This window comes from Durio zibethinus, chromosome 8 (assembly GCF_047325235.1).
Source record: "Durio zibethinus cultivar Kanyao isolate XHJ-2024 chromosome 8, ASM4732523v1, whole genome shotgun sequence".
Taxonomy (NCBI): Eukaryota; Viridiplantae; Streptophyta; class Magnoliopsida; order Malvales; family Malvaceae; genus Durio; species Durio zibethinus.
In genome coordinates this window covers 27,750,273-27,768,865 of record NC_143169.1, presented here as the reverse complement: position 1 = coordinate 27,768,865, position 18,593 = coordinate 27,750,273, and positions in this window count along the sequence as shown.

Genomic DNA, 18,593 nt, shown 5'->3' with positions numbered 1-18,593 from the left:
CCTTAACCATCGTTGGTGCAAGTGGGCCCTTGGTGTAGGTTGTTGCCTTGAACACCTCTTTGGTAGATTTGGCACTTAGTACGGCATGTGTATCGTGACCCTCCCACCTAAGGCACTTGTTTGCCCCTCGATCGCCATCAACACTAAATGGTGCTCGATGCATATGTCACAAGCGATTTTAAGCCAAACCCCGTGTGACCTTGGATAGGGAATTGACTCCATTTGCTAAAGCTGTAAATGATACATTAGTACTCAGCAGCTATTTGGGTCCAACTCAAATAAAATTCAAATTTGGCTTGGTTATTATTGAGTCAAGGTAAGTTCAATCATTCTTATTCCTAACTCGAGTAGCTCACGAGCCTAATTGACCTTTTATATTTTAATATATTTTATTATTTTAATTAATAAAATATCTTGAACTTGAGTTCGAGCTCAAGCACAGCTAATTGAGCTTTTGTTGAATAAAAGAATTGAGCCTAATCGACTTAAGTTAAAATTTAGCTAAAAAATAAAACTCAATTGAGTTTGAGCTCCAAATTTTGAGTCGAGCTCGAGTCAAGTTTTGAGCTTTGAATTTTGAGTCAAGCTTAAGCTCGAGCTTAATGCTATATTGGCTTAAGCTTGATTGATTACTCTTATTGTCTACCTAAGTCAGCATACTAAACTCAAGTGCTTAGCATAATTCCAGCTTGTCAAAGATTATGCTATAGTGCTAGGCCTTCTAGAAGCCCATAAATATAGATCCTCCCAAGACTGTGTTTAGGTGTGTTTGTACCTTGGTCGACCATGCACCCATACCTAGGTTTGACTGTGTGTCTGTGCATCACTCACTAACTCTTGCACCTTGGCTTGGCTCGATTCCATCAAACTTGAATACTATGCCTGAGCCTCTGGAATCTTGATCACTACCCATACCACTATTTTGGGCTAGTTCCCAATGACCTGGGCCTCTAATAGGCCTCAAGGCTTGGTCCTTATAGATGTCAGACCCTATCCCGCTAGAACTAGAATTGCTTCTAGACTCAAAGAGAACCCCTAAGCCTAGACCAGTTTATGGATTGTAACACATGCACAAGCCTTGACCATCTTTAGGACATGTGGGCCAGTGGACTTGGCACATGCTAGCCCTTTATATGAGCAGTTACCTCGAATAGCATCGGCACATGCTAGGCTACACACCATATACAGGTATCCTGGGCTTGGGCCATGCACCATGCACACTACGATCAGCTAGTAGGTGAGCTCAGGCACATCTTTATATTTCTACAGTGCCAATGCCATTTTTATGGCTTGTAAATTCATATAAGCGTTCACCAATGCCCACATCAAGGCCTAGCTCAATTGTGCCTAACTTGAACATTATGTCTGAGCCTCTGCAGTCTTGATCACTAACCATACCACTATTCCAAGCTAGTTCCCCATGACTTGGGCTTCTAGTAGGTCTCAAGGCTTTGTCCCCTTACTTATCGAACCCTATCTTGTTAGAACTAGAGCTATTCCTTAACTTGGAAAGAATCCTTAGGCTTAGACCAGCTTGTGAACCGTGACACATACACATTCCTTGACCACCATCGAGACATGTTATCCCTTAGTCTCGACACATACTTCAACCACCATCAACACATGCTAGCTCTTTATGCGGGTAGTTCCCTTGAAAACCATCAGTACATGCTAGGTTGAGCACTACATGTGGGTATCCTAGGCCTTGGCCATGTACCATGCATACCATGACCAAGTAGTAAGTGGGTTCAGGCACATCTTCATATTTTTGCTAAGCCAATGCCATTTTTATGGCTTGTAAATTCATATAAGCACCTACCGGTACCTGCACTTGGGCTTAACTTAACTCTGTCGAACATGAGCACCATGCCTGAACCTCTAGAATCTTGATCACTACCCGTACCATTGTTATGGGCTAGTTCCCCCCGACTTAGGCCTCTAATATGCCTTAAGGCCTAGTTCCCCTAGCTGTCGAACCTTGTCCCACTAGAATTGGAACTATTCTTCAACTTAAAGAGAACCCTTAGGCCTGGACCAGTTTACAGACCATGACACATGCACATACCTTAACCACCATCGGCACTCAATGAACTATGATGCATGCGCATACCTCGACCATCATCGGGACAAGTTGGCTTTTGGTTTCGATACATGCATCAACCACCATCAGCATATGTTGGCGTTTAATGTGGGTTGTTGCCTCAAACACCATCGCTAAATATTGGCACTTGGTGAAGCATGTGTACCATGACCCTATCACCATTCTTCAATCCCTTTCAAGGCACTCATTTGCCCCTTGAGTGCCATCAGCACCAAATGACACTCGATGCATGTGTCATGGGCTCTAATCTTAAGCCAAACTCCATGTGACCTTAGACATGTAATTGACTCTATGTGCCTAAGTCAACCTACGAAACTCAAGTGCTTAGTATAATTCCAGCTTGTCAAAGATTGTGCTGCAATACTTGGCCTTCAGAGGCCCCCAAATTTGATCCTCTTAGGATTGTGTTCAAGCATGCCCACACTTGGGTTTGATCGTGCACCTATACCTCAATCATCAGTGCCCTCACTTAGGTTTGGCTGTGTGCCTGTATATCACTCACCAACAACTACACTTGGGCCTGGCTTAATTCTACCAAACTTGAACACTATGCCTAAGCCTTTGAAGTCTTGATTGCTACCTATACCATTGTTCTGTGCTAATTCCCTGTGACCTGGGCCTCCAATAAGGCTCAAGGCCTAGTCCCCCTGGATGTCAAACCCTATCCTGTTAGAACTAGAATTGCTCTTGACTCAAAGAGAACCCTTAGGCCGAGAAAAGCTTGCAGACCATGACACGTACACATGCCTCAACCACCATCGACATCAAATGACCCTCGATGCATATGTCATGGATCACGCACAAGTTCAAAACCAAGAGGGTCATATGATGAGACTTGTTTATGATGATATGGGCAATGAACTAGGAAGGATTGAAATAGAAACCTTAAAGGCACTTACTTTATCCAAATGTATGGGTCAAGCTAAGGCTTGAGTGGAAGAGTGCACTCAAGGTAAGTTGCACAGTGATAGGGATGAAAGCTACTCATTGGAAGTTTCTAGAAAGCCCCAAGATATGGCACAAGCAGTAAGGCAGAAAAAGGCCTAAAACCACTTGGAGATAGGCTAGGCTTGCAGGCATGGAAACTTTTAGATCAACCTAGAGATAGGCCAAATAGGTGGGCCTGAAAGGGATAGAGAAGCTTGGAGGTAAGTGAGGTGTGAGGGCACTGAAGGTTCCTAAAGGGTTAGGCACATGTGTCACTGGTCGAGACTTAAGCTCTAACCCAAGTGACTCTAGGACCCAAGCATCCACTCATCTGATGTCCCATATCAGTCTACCTACCATGGTTCATACCCTTGTGAGGGACTTACGAATGATCCTACAATGAAGGCTATTATAGAGTATGCCCAGCAAGGTAAGACTAGGTAATTTTGGGTGCAGGATGGTTTATTGTACACTAGGGCAATAGACTATTTATGTCACAGCATGGGAAGCTTCACAGGGAAGTTTTGCAAGAGTGACATGATTCAAGGTGGGCTGGACATCCAGGGTGAGCCACACTTTGGCATTGTTAAAGGATCAGTACTACTAGCCACACATGAGAGACGATGTGGAGGCCTATGTAAAGACTTGTCTTATGTGCCAACAGGACAAGGTGGAGCTCAAGAAACCAGGTTGTCTCTTGGAGCCATTGCCAGTGCCGGAGTGACCATGGAAGAGTGTTTCTCTAGACTTTATAGTCAGTCTACCCAAGGCAGAAGGGTTCGAAAGCATCATGGTAGTGGTGGACAAGTTTTCCAAGTATAGAATCTTCATTCCAGCAACCAAGGAGTGCCCAGTCGAGGAGGCAGCTCGATTGTTCCTAAAAAATATGGTTAAGTACTGAGGAGTGCCGAAGACCATTGTTAGTGATCAGGATGAGCATTTCACGGGTAGGTTCTGGACTGAGTTGTTCAAGCTATTGGGGTTAAACTTGAATTTTTTGACCAGCATGCATCCATAAATCGATGGGTAGACTGAGCATGTGAATGGACTATTAGAGGTCTACCTCAGGCACTATGTGAGTGCCACACAAAAAGACTGGCCAAAGCTGCTAGATGTTGCATAGTTTTCCTACAACTTACAAAGGAGCGAGGCAACGAACTAGAGCCCATTCGAGGTTGTGACAGGTTAACAACCACTAACACCTGGTTTGATTGCTACAGGTTGTATAGGGTTGAATCCAGTAGCATACAAGTTTGCCAAGGCTTGGCAGGAGTAAGTTGACTTGGCTAGCGTCTATCTACACAAGGTGATAAAGAGGTCAAAGAAGTAGGCAGACTAGAATAAGCGGGACGTGCAGTTTCAGGTTGGAAACTTGGTGTTGGTGAATCTGCGTCCCATTGTACGCCACAGAGGGCTGCAAAAAGGCCTAGTCCAAAGGTATAAGAGACATTTTTGAGTAGTCAAAAGGGTAGGCAAGGTTGCCTACAAGCTGGATATGCCACCCAAGCTGAAGGTACACCCGATGTTCCATGTAAGCATGCTCAAGCCGTTCCATAAAGATGAGGGAGATTCAAGATGGGTAGAGTCGAAGCATGTGCCATTGGGAGCAAGGGCTTTATATGAAAAGGAGGTCCACAGCATCATAGCTGACTGAGAGGTGAGAAAAAAAAACTACCAACCAAGACAATAGTATTTGGTGTGCTAGAAAGAACTTTCAGATAGTGAGGTGAGCTGGGAACCAATAGAGGACTTATAGTAGTTTAGGGACCAAATCAAGTAGTACCATGTAAAGGATGTAACAAGGGCATTGTACAATCAAGTGAGGGAGAATTCACGCCCTAGGTGGGCACGCCAGGCACATCAAGCGCACCAATGTGCGCACCCGAGGTTGAAGCCCGTACACCAGGTGCACTAGTGGGAGTTTACACACAAGGCATTTAAGAGAAGCCTAGAATGCTCGCACAGCCTACAGGCCAACCTTGCATGATGCCTGCACCACCTCCAGAAGGGCCCAAGAGGGGAAATGCACAAGGGGATCTTCTAGAAGCCCTCATGATCAGCAAAAGCCTTCTAGCAGATTTGGTTAACCCAATGAAACCAATGCTTGTCAAATTAAGTAGTGCCTTAGTTAGTGATTTGCCATTACCCTCTCTTTATGCTCAATTGGCCCTTTGGGGCATGCAACACTTGTATCACGTAGGCTTCTATGATCTTAGCTTGTTGAACCATGCAACGCCTCTATGCCTAACATGCCATTACCCTATTCTCTACACCATGGGGTCTTTACCCTTTTCTCACACTCAATGGGCTTTTTTAGGTGCACAGTGCACAAGTGTAGGGTATCCATGCTCATGTCTAGGCCATTACCCTTTCTTCAACAAACCATCCATCTTCAGGGTTGGTGTCACCTATGCCTCCACCTAAATAAGGTAACATTAGTAAGATACATTGAAGTGGTGCTTACTTTAGTAGCATCGTCCTACATACTCATGGCCTAGAAGTACTACTTTATCCCTTATAGATAGTTGTCTACTTCCTTAGCGATCCTAGTCCCCTTAAACTCCTTGGGCTTGGGAATCTCCACACAGGTCTTAAACACTCCAGTAATCATGCCATTCCCAATGGCTGTCTTACAAGCAGCAAACTCCCTCTTGAGCTCCTCCATCTTCTTGTGCATGGTCTCCACCTGGGCCTCCAAGGCTTCATTCCTCTAGGTGATCATGTCAATGGCCTCATTCAAAGCTGCTTGCAACTCACTTTTGAGCTCTTCCTCCATGAAGTCTAATGCCTCGATGTGAGTCTTAACCTCATCAAGCTTCTCCTTCACATCGCCCATTGTCACTTCCACTTTAGATAGCCTCCCATCCATGGTAGACTAGATGTCCCTTGAACTAGCTTTCTTCCCCCTTCCACAGCCTTACTCCTAGGCCTCTAGTTGTTGGCTAGTAGCATTACTTTGGGATGCCATTTCTGTAAATGCCTTGAGTGTGATCTAACATCACTGAACAGAACCTACACAGAACCTACTATGATACCAACTATCATAGGCTTGGACCTTTAAACCAAAATCCATGAGCCTTAGACTAGGAATCAGCTTCTTATGTCTAAGTCAGCCTATGAACCAAGCGTGCGAGCACTAGACCAACTAGAAAGGCAGAATATGCAAGTTTGAGAAAATAAGAGAATGTTGGAATATGTTGTATATTAGTAAAGACAAAATGTGTTTGATGATGTACAACTAAGGGTGGGGTGACCCTCTATTTATAGTTAAAGCCCTAGTACTAATTATGGCTACTTTCTAAAATCAAAAGATTACATGATTCCAAGAATTAAGGGATTTACACATTAATTCATAGATTAAACCCTGATTCTAAGGACCTCTTCCTAATTCTTAGGGTTGACCAGATCTTCCAACTGAATGCTACCAATCCTAGATGCCTCTAAAAGATTTTGGATCTACCAATCTCCCCTGGGTCCACCTAGGTGCAATGCAGGCTTGGTCCTAGCTAGGCGGTCTGGACATTTCTCCCATGCTTATTGTGCCAACCCCTGCAACTGTCCCTAATGCTTGAGCCTATTAATATTTAAACAATTAATAAGTAAAAGATTTTAAAAAAAGATCAGTTTATCGAATAAGTTTAAATAGTTATGATTATTTTAACAATTATTTATTTTAAATCGTTATAACTTTTAGTTTTCTCATATAACAATTGTTTTTGTTCATACAAGCTTATTCATATTAAAATAATATTAATTTATTAATATTTCGACAATTAATAAGAAAAAAATTTTAATAAATATGTTTACCAAACAAGTTCAAATATTCACAACTATTTGAGTAATTATTTATTTCAAATCGCTATGACCTTTTGTTTTGCCATAAAACAATTGTATCAATTCATATAAACTTATTCAAAATAAAATAATACTAATTTATTAATATTCCTAAAATTAATGAGTAAGAGATTTAAAAAATGAATCTATTTACCGTACAAGTTCAAATAGTTATAATTAATTGAACAATTATCTATTTCAAATCATTAAGACCTTTTGTTTTTGTCATAAAATAATATAAATTTATTAATATTTCAAAAATTACTAAGTAGAAATTTAAAAAATAAATCTATTTTCTGAACACATTCAAATAGTTATAACTATTTGAACAATTATCTATTTCAAATAGCTATGACATTTTGTTTTGTCATAAACCAATTGTTTCTATTCATATAAACTTATTTGAAATAAAATACTACTAATTTACTAATATTCCAAAAATTAATAAATAAAATATTTAAAAAATAATTTTATTTATTAAGCAAGCTCAAATAGTTATGACTGTTTGACAAAACAAAAGTCATAACGATTTAAATTATATAACTATTCAAATAGTCATAACTATTTAAACTTATTTGGTAAACAAATTCATTTTTTAAATCATTTACTTATTAGTTGTCAGAATATTAATAAATTTGTATTATTTTAATTGAAACAAGCTTTTATGAATACAAAAAAAATATTTTATAACAAAACAAAAGGTTATAGCAATTTGAAATTGGTAATTGTTCAAATAGTCATAACTATTTGAACTTGTTTGATAAACATATTTAGTTTTTAAATCTCTTACTTATTAATTTTTGAAATATTAATAAATTAAAATTATGTTATTCCTAATTAGTTGTATGACCAAAAACAATTGTTTTGCGATGAAACAAAAGGTCATAATGATTTGAAATAGATAATTGTTCAAACAATTATAACTATTTGTATTGGTCATGCCAATAGATTCATTTTTTAAATCCATTATTTATTAATTTTTAGAATATTAATAAATTAGCATTACTTTATTCCAAGTAGGATTATATCAACAGAAAATTTGTTTTATGACAAAACAAATGGTCATAACAGTTTGAAATAAATAATTGTTCAAATTGTTATAACTAATTGAACTAGTTTTATATAAATTTATTTTTTACATCTCTTATTAATTATCAAAATATTAATAAATTCATATTATTTTATTATAAACAAACTTATACGAATAAAAACATTTGTTTTATGACAAAACAAAAGGTCATAATGATTTGAAATAGAGAATTGTTCACATAGCCTTTAAATATCTTAGTTATTAATTTTCATAATATTATTAGATTAGATTACTTTATTTCGAATAAGCTTGTATGAACATAAATAATTATTTTATGACAAAAAAAAGATTATAACTATTTGAAATATATAATTGTTTAAACAGTCATAATTATTTGAACTGGTTCAGTAAGCATATTTATTTTTTAAATCTCATACATATAAAATTTTGAAATATTAATAAATTAGTATTATTTTATTTTGAATTGGCTTGAATGATAAAGAACAATTGTTTTATGACAAAACAAAAGTTCATAATGGTTTGAAATAGATAATTGTTCAAATGTGTTAGCTTTATAGGTGAGATGAAGACCAAGATGGGGGGTGAATTGGATTTCTCCAAATTCTTCCCAAACAATGATTTCGATATAGTTGAATGGAAATTAAAACAATAAGCACTTTTGATGAAAATATAATGCAAACAATAACAATTAATGAACCTAAAATCAAATATAAGCAACAATAAATTGTAAAGAGATAGGGATAGAGATTCGGTCCTTCTCCACAAGGCACCTACATCCTCTCTTCTTGGTTGTCCACACCAAGGCTTGACTCCACTATTCTTGAATTCAAAATACAGCCTATCTTTTTCTTTCTAAGGCTTAAGATAGAAACCTCTACCCTTTGTAGTATTTTACCCAATCTCACTACAAAGCTCTCAAGAGGATACCTCACCTCTTGTTCTCTTCCACCCTTATATATCAAAGGTAATTTTGCAAACAATAGAACAACTTCTCTAAGGCTAAGTGTTTGCTAAATTTAAGTACAAGAAAATGATGAATGAACAACAAATAAAAATTGGATACAATAAATACAAAGATATGGACTTTGTAGCTCTAAAATCTCTTGATTTTTTTTATAGAATGAAAATATAGTTTGTTGGCTATTGCTCTTGATTTATCAATCCTCTTGGTGTGTTGGAGTGCCCAATTTATAGAGAAATTGAAGAAGTAGTTGTTGGGGAAGCTTGGGAAGTGAAAGTAGCCATTGAACACATGAAACAAAAAGCCGTTGGTGTGATTCTGCCTAGACCCGATTGATCCCTTCCTTGAGGGGATCAATTGGTTCAAGTTTTATGCCATTTCATGCTTAAAAAACATGACCCGATCGATTCCTTCCATTAGGGGATCGATCCTATCAATGGCTGGGTGGTTTGTCTCCTATTTTGCACTCTACTCACTAATTTGATCATATCTTGAGTTATATAAATCCAAATCACAAAATGTTTGGAGATTTAGAAACTAGACTTAAAGGGATTTCTATCCATATAAAATTCATCACCTAATTCATTGAGCACAAATTATAGTGAATTTTCAAATTTACCTCTTATGTAGTTTCTTTGACAACTATAGAGTGTCTAGTAAAAATTCAAAATCTTTTCTTAGAAAACTTGGATTTTGATTTTGTTTAATCCATTAGAAAGTAGACTCAAAGAGCTTTTCAACCATATAAAATTCAAATATTAAAACTTTGTGAATTAATATAGAAAAATAAAATAAATTCAATGTTGGAAAACTTTGTTCCTGTAAAATAGCTTTCTTAAGTTAATCTTTTTTCTCAAAACCAATATTATCAAAATTGTATTAAGTCCAAAATAAATAAATTCACTTTAAAAGCAACAATTGGACTTTCATTTAAGCTCTAAATAAATAATCCTTAAAGATAGATTTGGTTTAAGAAATATGAAACCAAGAAAGGTTTGTTTAAACTTTGAAAATCATATTATTTATTTTGTACCAAAATATAGAACTTAAGAACATGTACTAAACAAATCTTTTTCAAAATTTTGATCAAGTTTATTTATCTTTAATGTTTTGTCATTTCAAAATAAGGATCAATTCAAGGCTAACAAAATGGCTATAATTATTTAAACTGATTTGATAAACTGATTTATTTTTTAAATCTCTAACTTTTCAATTTTTGAAATATTAATAAAGTAATATTTTTTTTATGTTGGATAAGCTATTATGAACTAAAACAATTGTTTTATGATAAAACCAATGTTCGATAAATAGATTTTTTTAATTTCTTGCTTATTAATTTTTTGAATGTTAATAAAATAGTATTGTTTTATTTCTAAAACAATTATTTTATGACTAAACAAAAGGTCATAACGATTTGAAATAGATAATTGTTCAAATAGTCTTAACTATTTAAACTAGTTCAGCAAACATATTTATTTTTTAAATCTCTTAGTTATTAATTTTTAAAATATTATTATTTTAGCAATATTGTACTCTAAATAAGCTTGTATAAACAGAAACAATTTTTTTATGACAAACAAAAATCATAATGATTTGAGATAAATAATTGTTTAAATAGTCATAACTATTTGAATTGGTTCAATAAGCAGATTTTGTTTTTAAATCTCTTCTTAATTTTTGAAATATGAATAAATTAGTATTATTTTATTCTGAATAATTTTGTATGAATAAAAACAATTTGTAAACAAAATGTCATAATGATTTGAAATAGATAATAGTTCCAATAGACATGATTATTTGAACTTATTCATTAAATAGATTTATTTTTTAAATTTTCAACTTATTAATTTTTAGAATATTAATAAATTAGTATTATTTTATTTCAAATAAACTTGTATGAATAGAAACATATGCTTTATGACAAACAATAGATCATAACGATTTGAAATAAATAAATTGTTTAAATAGTCATAATTATTTTAACTTGCTAGGAAAATAGATTTTATTTTTTTAATTTTTTACTTATTAATTTTTAAAATTTTAATAAATTAGTATTATTTTATTTTGAATAAGCTTTTATGAATAGAAACAATTAGTTTATGATAAAAGAAAAAGTAATAACAATTTGAAATAGATAAAATCATTATAACCTTTTTTTTGTCATAAAATAATTATTTATGTTCAAAGAAGCTTATTCAGAATAAAATAATACTAATCTAATAATATTATGAAAATTAATAACTAAGAGATTTAAAAAACAAATTTGTTTGCTGAACCAATTTAAATAATTAAGGCTATATGAATAATTTTCTATTTTAAATCATTATGACTTTATGTTTTGTCGTAAAACAAATATTAAGTTTGTTCGAAATAAAATAATATTAATTTATTAATATTTTGAAAATTAATAAGAGATTTAAAAAAACTATGTTTACCAAACTAGTTCAATTAGTTGTAACAATTTGAACAATTATTTATCTCAAATCTTTATGACCATTTGTTTTGTCATAAAACAATTGTTTCTACTGATACAGTCTTATTGAAAATAAAGCAATGCTAATTTATTAATATTCTAACAATTAATAAGTAACAGATTTTAAAAAATGAATCCATTGGTTTGACCCATACAAATAGTTATAATAGTTTGAACAATTATCTATTTCAAGTCGTAATGACCTTTGTTTTGTCAGAAAATAATTATTTCTGTTCGTACAAGCTAAATCTTCAAAATATTAATATATTAGTATTATTTTATTCTAAATAATTTTGCATGAATAGAAATAATTGTTTTATGACAAAATAAGAGGTCATAGTGATTTGAACTAGATAATTGTTCAAATGGACATGACTATTTGAACTTGTTCGGCAAACATATTTAGTTTTTAAATCTCCTACCTATTAATTTTCAAAATATTTATAAATCAATATTATTTTATTTTGAATAAACTTATATGAATAGAAACAATTATTTTATAACAAAACAAAAGATAATAACTATTTGAAATAAATAATTGTTCAAACAGTGATAACTATTTGAACTTGCTCAGTAAATATATTTATTTTTTAAATCTTTTACTTATTTATTTTTGGAATATTAATAAATTAGTATTATTTTATTTCAAATATGCTTGTATGAATAAAAATAATTGGATTATGACAAAACAAAATATCATAACTATTTGAAATAGATAATTATTCAAATTATCATAACTATTTGAATGTGTTCAAAAAATAGATTTATTTTTTAAATTTTTACTTATTAATTTCTAGAATATTAATAAATTTATATTATTTTATTCAGACTAACCTTTTATGAATAGAAACAATTATTTTATGATAAAAACTAAAGGTCATAACAATTTGAAATAGATAATTGTTCGAATAGTCATAACTATTTGAACTTGATCGGAAAATAGAATCAATTCTTAAATCTCTTACTCATTAATTTTCATAATATTAATAAATTAGTATTATTTTATTTTGAATAAGCGTATATGAACTGATACAATTGTTTTATTATGAAACAAAAGGTCACAACAATTTGAAATGGATAATTATTCAAATAGTTATGCCTATTTGAACTTGTTCGATAAACATATTTATTTTTAAAATCTTTTGCTTATTAATGGTCAAAATATTAATAAATTAATATTATTTTAATCCGAATAAGCTTGTATAAGCAAAAACAATTGTTTTATGACAAAACAAAAAGTCTTAAGAATTTGAAATAAATAATTGTTCAAATAGTCATAGCTATTTGAACTTATTCGGTAAACAAATTTATTTTTTAAATCTTTTATTTATTAGTCATTTGAATATTAATAAATTTGTAATATTTTAATTGAAATAGGCTTGTATGAATAGAAAAAATAATTTAATGACAAAAAAAAAGGTTATAGCGATTGAAATAGGGAATTATTCAAATAGTCATAACTATTACAACTTATTCGATAAACAGATTCAATTTTTAACTCACTTAGTTATTAATTTTTTGAATATTAATAAATTAGAAAAATTAATAAATTAGAGTTATGTTATTTTGAATAAGCTTATACAAAAGAAACAATTGTTTTGTAATAAAACAAAAGGTCATAATAATTTGCAATAAATAATGTTTCAAATAGTCATAACAATTTGTATTGGTCAAGCCAAAAGATTCAATTTTTAAATCCGTCATTTATTAATTTTTATAATATTAATAAATTAGCATTAATTTGTTCCAAATAAGATTGTTTCAATAGAAACAATTATTTTACGACAAAACAAATTGTCACAATGATTTGAAATAGATAATTATTCAAATACCCTTAACTATTTGAACTGATTCAACAATATTTTATTCTGAATAAGCTGGTATGAACATCAATAATTGTTTTATGACAAAAAAAAGGGTTATAATGATTTGAAATATATAATTGTTTAAATAGTTATAACTATTTAAACTGGTTCAGTAAATAGATAATCTCCTACTTATTAATTTTTGAAATATTAATGAATTAGTATTATTTTATTCCAAATAGGCTTTTTTGATGACAAAAGAAAAGTTCATAATGATTTGAATTAGATAATTGTTCAAACAGCCATAACTATTTAAGTTGATTCGATAAACTAATTTATTTTTTAAATCTACAACTTCTAAATTTTTGAAATATTAATAAAGTATTATTATTTAATTTTGGATAAGCTTTTATAAACTGAACAATTATTTTATGATAGACAAAAAGCCATAACAATTTTAAATAAATAATTGTTCAAATAGTCATAACTATTTGAACTTGTTTGGCAGCAAATTTTTTTTTAAATTCCTTGCTTATTAATTTTTTGGATGTTTAAAAAAATAATATTATTTTATTTCAAATAAGCATGTATGAACTGAAATAATTATTTTATATCTAAAAAAAAAGTCAAAACAATTTGAAATAGATAATTATTCTAATAGTCTTAACTATTTAAACTAGTTCATCAAACACATTTATTTTTAAATCTCTTACTTATTACTTTTTAGAATATTATTAGTTTAGCAATATTTACTCCAAATAAGTTTGTATGAATAGAAACAATTGTTTCATGATAAAACAAAGCTCATACCAATTTGAGATAGATAATTGTTCAAATAATTATAACTATTTGAATCGGTCCAATAAATAGATTTAATTTTTAAGCTTATTAATTTTTGAAATATTAATAAATTAGTATTATTTTATTCTAAATAATTTTGTATGAATAGAAATAATTGTTTTGCGACAAAACAAAATGTCATAATGATTTAAAATTGGTAATAGTTCAAATGGAAATGATTATTTGAACTTGTTTGGTAAACAGATTTATTTTTTAAACTTCCAACTAATTTTTTGAATTTAATAAATTAGTATTATTTTATTTCAAATAAACTTGTATGAATAGAAATAATTGTTTTATGACAAAACAAAAGATCATAACAATTTGAAATAAATAATTATTTAAATAGTCATAACTATTTGGACTCACTTGGTAAATGGATTTATTTTTTAAATCTTTTACTTATTAATTTTTGGAATTTTAATAAATTAATATTTTTTTATTCTGAGTAAGCTTTTATGAACAAAAACAATTGATTTATGACAAACTAAAAGGTCATAACGATTTGAAATAGATAATTGTTCAATAGTCAGAACTATTTCAACGCGTTCAGAAAATAGATTTATTTTTTAAATTTTTGCTTATTAATTGTTGGATTATTAGTTAATTTATATTATTTTATTCAGAATAAGCTTGTATGAATAGAAACAATTATTTTATAACAAAACAAAAGGTCATAACGATTTGAAACAGATAATTGTTCAAATAGTTATAACTATTTGAACTTGTTTGATAAATAGATTCATTTTTTAAATCTTTTACTCATTAATTTTTGGAATATTAATAAATTAGAATTATATTATTCTGAATAAGCTTGTACAAACAGAAACAATTGTTTTATGACAAAACAAAAGGTCATAATGATTTGAAATAGATAATTGCTCAAACAGTCATAATTATTTGCATTGGTCAAGCCAACAAATACATTTCCTAAATCCTTTACTTATTAATTTTCAAAATATTAATAAATTAGCATTACTTTATTCCGAATAAGACTATATGAATAGAAACAATTGTTTTATGACAAAACAAATGGTCATAATGATTTGAAATAAATAATTGTTCAAAGAGTTATAACTAATTGAACTAGTTTGATAAACAAATTTATTTTTAAAATATTATAAATTAATATTAGTTGATTACAAACAAACTTATATGAATAAAAACATTTGTTTTATGACAAAACAAAAGGTAATAATGATTTGAAATAGATAATTGTTCAAATAATCATAATTATTTGAACTGGTTCGACAAACATAATTATTTTTTAAATCTCTTACTTAATAATTTTTGAAATATTAGTCAATTTGTTTTGTTTTATTCCAAATAGGTTAGTAAGCACTGAAAAATTGTTTTACGACAAACTAAAAGGCCATAACAATTTGCAATAGATAATTGTTCATACATCCTTAACTATTTGAAGTGGTTTGACCAAAAAAATTATTTTTTAAATCTCTTAGTTATTAATTGTCATAATCTTATTAGATTAGTATTATTTTCTTTCAAATAAGCTCGTATGAAAAAAAATAATTATTTTATGACAACAAAAGGTTATAATGATTTGAAATATATAATTGTTGAAATAGTTATAATTATTTGAACTGGTTCAACAAATAATTTTCTTTTTAAATCTCTAACTTTTAAATTTTGAAATATTAAAAAATTAGTTTTATTTTATTAGAATGAACTTAGATGAGCTGAAATAATTTCTTTATGACAAAACAAGAGGTAATAACAATTTAAAATAGATAATTCTTCATATAGTTTTAATTGTTTTAACTTGTTCAGCAAACTGATTTATTTTTTAAATCTTTTAGTTATGATTTTTAGAATATTTTTAATTTTGTATTACTTTATTTTGAATAAACTTATATGAACGAAAATAATTATTTTATGACAGAACAAAATATTATAACAAATTGAAATTGATAATTGTTCAAATAGTCATAAATATTTGAACTGGTTTAGTAAACAGATTTATTTTTTGAATCTCATACTAATTCTTGAAATATTAATAAATTAGTATTATTTTATATAAAATAAGCTTGTATGTTCAAAACAATTGTTTTATGACAAAACGAAAGGAAATAACGATTTTATTTAAAATAAGCTTGTATGTTGAAAAACAATTGTTTTATGACAAAACAAAAGGTAATAATGATTTGAAATAGATAATTATTCAAATAGTTATAATTATTTGAAGTGATTCGATAAATTGTTTTATTTTTAAAATCTTTTACTTATTGATCTTTAAAATATTAATAAAGTAATATTATTTTATTTTGGATAAATTTTTATGAACTAAAACAATTGTTTTATGATAAAACAAAAGTTCATAACGATTTTAAATAGATAATTGTTCAAAGAGTCATAATTATTTGAACTTGTTCGATAAATAGATTTATTTTTTCAAATCTCTTGCATATTAATTTTTCAAAAGTTAATAAATTAGTATTATTTTCTTCCAAATAAGCTTGTTTGAATTGAAACAATTATTTTATTACTAAACAAAAGGTTAGACCGATTTGAAATAGATAATTATTCTAATAGTCTTAACTATTTAAATTGATTTGGTAAACACATTTATTTTTTAAATCTCTTACATATTAATTTTCAAAATAATATTAAATTAGTATTATTTTTATCCGAATCAGCTTGTATGATCAGAAACAATTATTTTATGACAAAACAAAGATAATAATCATGTGAGATTGATATTTATTTAAATAGTTATAACTATTTGAACTGGTTCAAAAAATAGCTTTAGTTTTTAAATCTCTTGCTTAATAATTTTTGAAATATTAATAAAGTACTATTATTTTATTTCGGATAAGTATTTATGAACTAAAATAATTGTTTTATGATAAAAAAAAAGTCATAGCAATTTTAAATAAATAATTGTTTAAATAGTTATATTTATTTGAACTTGTTCAGTAAATAGATTTATTTTTTAAAATTTCTTGCTTATTAATTTTTTGAAAGTTAATAAGTTAGTATTATTTTATTCCAAATAAGCTTGTATAAACTGAAATAATTGTTTATGACTAAATGAAACATCAAAATGATTTGAAATAGGTAATTATTCTTATAGTCCTAACTATTTGAACTGGTTCGACAAACATATTTAATTCTAAATTCTTACTTATTTAATTTTTGGAATATTATTAAATTAATATTATTTTGATCCAAATATGCTTGTATGAAAAGAAACAATTGTTTTATGACAAAATAAAGATCATAATAATTTGAGATAGATAATTGTTCAAATAGTCATAACTATTCGAACCTGTTCGATAAACAGATTTATCTTTTCAAATTTCTTACTTATGAATTTTTCAAAAGTTAATAAATTAGTATTATTTTCTTCCAAATAAGCTTTTATGAACTGAAACAATTATTTTATAACTAAATAAAAGGTTAGAGCGAGTTGAAATAGATAATTATTCTAATAGCCTTAACTATTCAAACTAATTCAGTAAATACATTTATTTTTTAAATCTTTTACTTATTAATTTTTGAAATATTATTAAATTAATATTATTTTTATCCGAATCAGCTTATATGATCAAAAGCAATTACTTTATGACAAAACAATTATCATAATGATTTAAGATTGATATTTATTTAAATAGTCATAACTATTTGAACTAGTTAAAAAATAGCTTTAGTTTTTAAATTTCTTACTTCATAATTTTTGAAATATTAATAAAATAGTATTAGTTTATGTCAAGTAAGTTTTTATAAACTGAAACAATTGTTTTATTACAAAACAAAAAGGTTTCAACAGTTTTAAATAGATAATTGTTCAAATACTCTTATCTATTTGAACTTATTCAGTAAATAGATTTATTTTTTAAAATTTCTTGGTTACTAACTTTTCGAAAGTTAATAAATTAGTATTATTTTATTCCGAATAAACTTATATAAACTGAAATAATTGTTTTATGACTAAACAAAAGTTCAGAACAATTTAAAATAGATAATTATTCTAATAGTCTTAACTATTTGAAATGGTTCAACAAATGTATTTATTTTTTAAATCTCTTACTTATTAATTTTTGGAATATTATTAAATCAGTATTATTTTAATCTGAAATGCTTGTATGAAAAGAAACAATTGTTCTATGACAAAATAAAGTTCATAAAAATTTGAGATAGATAATTGTTCAAATAATCATAACTATTTGAGCTGGTTAGATAAACAAATTTAGTTTTTAAATCTCTTATAAATTTTCAAAATATTAATAAATTAGTATTATTTTATTTTCAATAATTCTATATGAACATAAAAAACTTTTTTATGACAAAACAAAAGGTCATAGCAATTTGAAATAGATAATTGTTTAAGTGGACATGACTAAACCAACTTGCTTGGTAAACAGATTTATTTTTTAAATCTCCTACCTATTAAATTGCAGAATATGTATGAATAGAAATACTTTTTCTATGACAAAACAAAATGTCATAACAATTTGAAATAGATAATCGTTCAAGTGCATGTGACTATTTGAACTTGTTCGATAAACAAATTTATTTTTTTAAATCTTCTACCTATTAAATTGCAAAATATTACTAAATTAGTATAATTTTATTCAGAATAA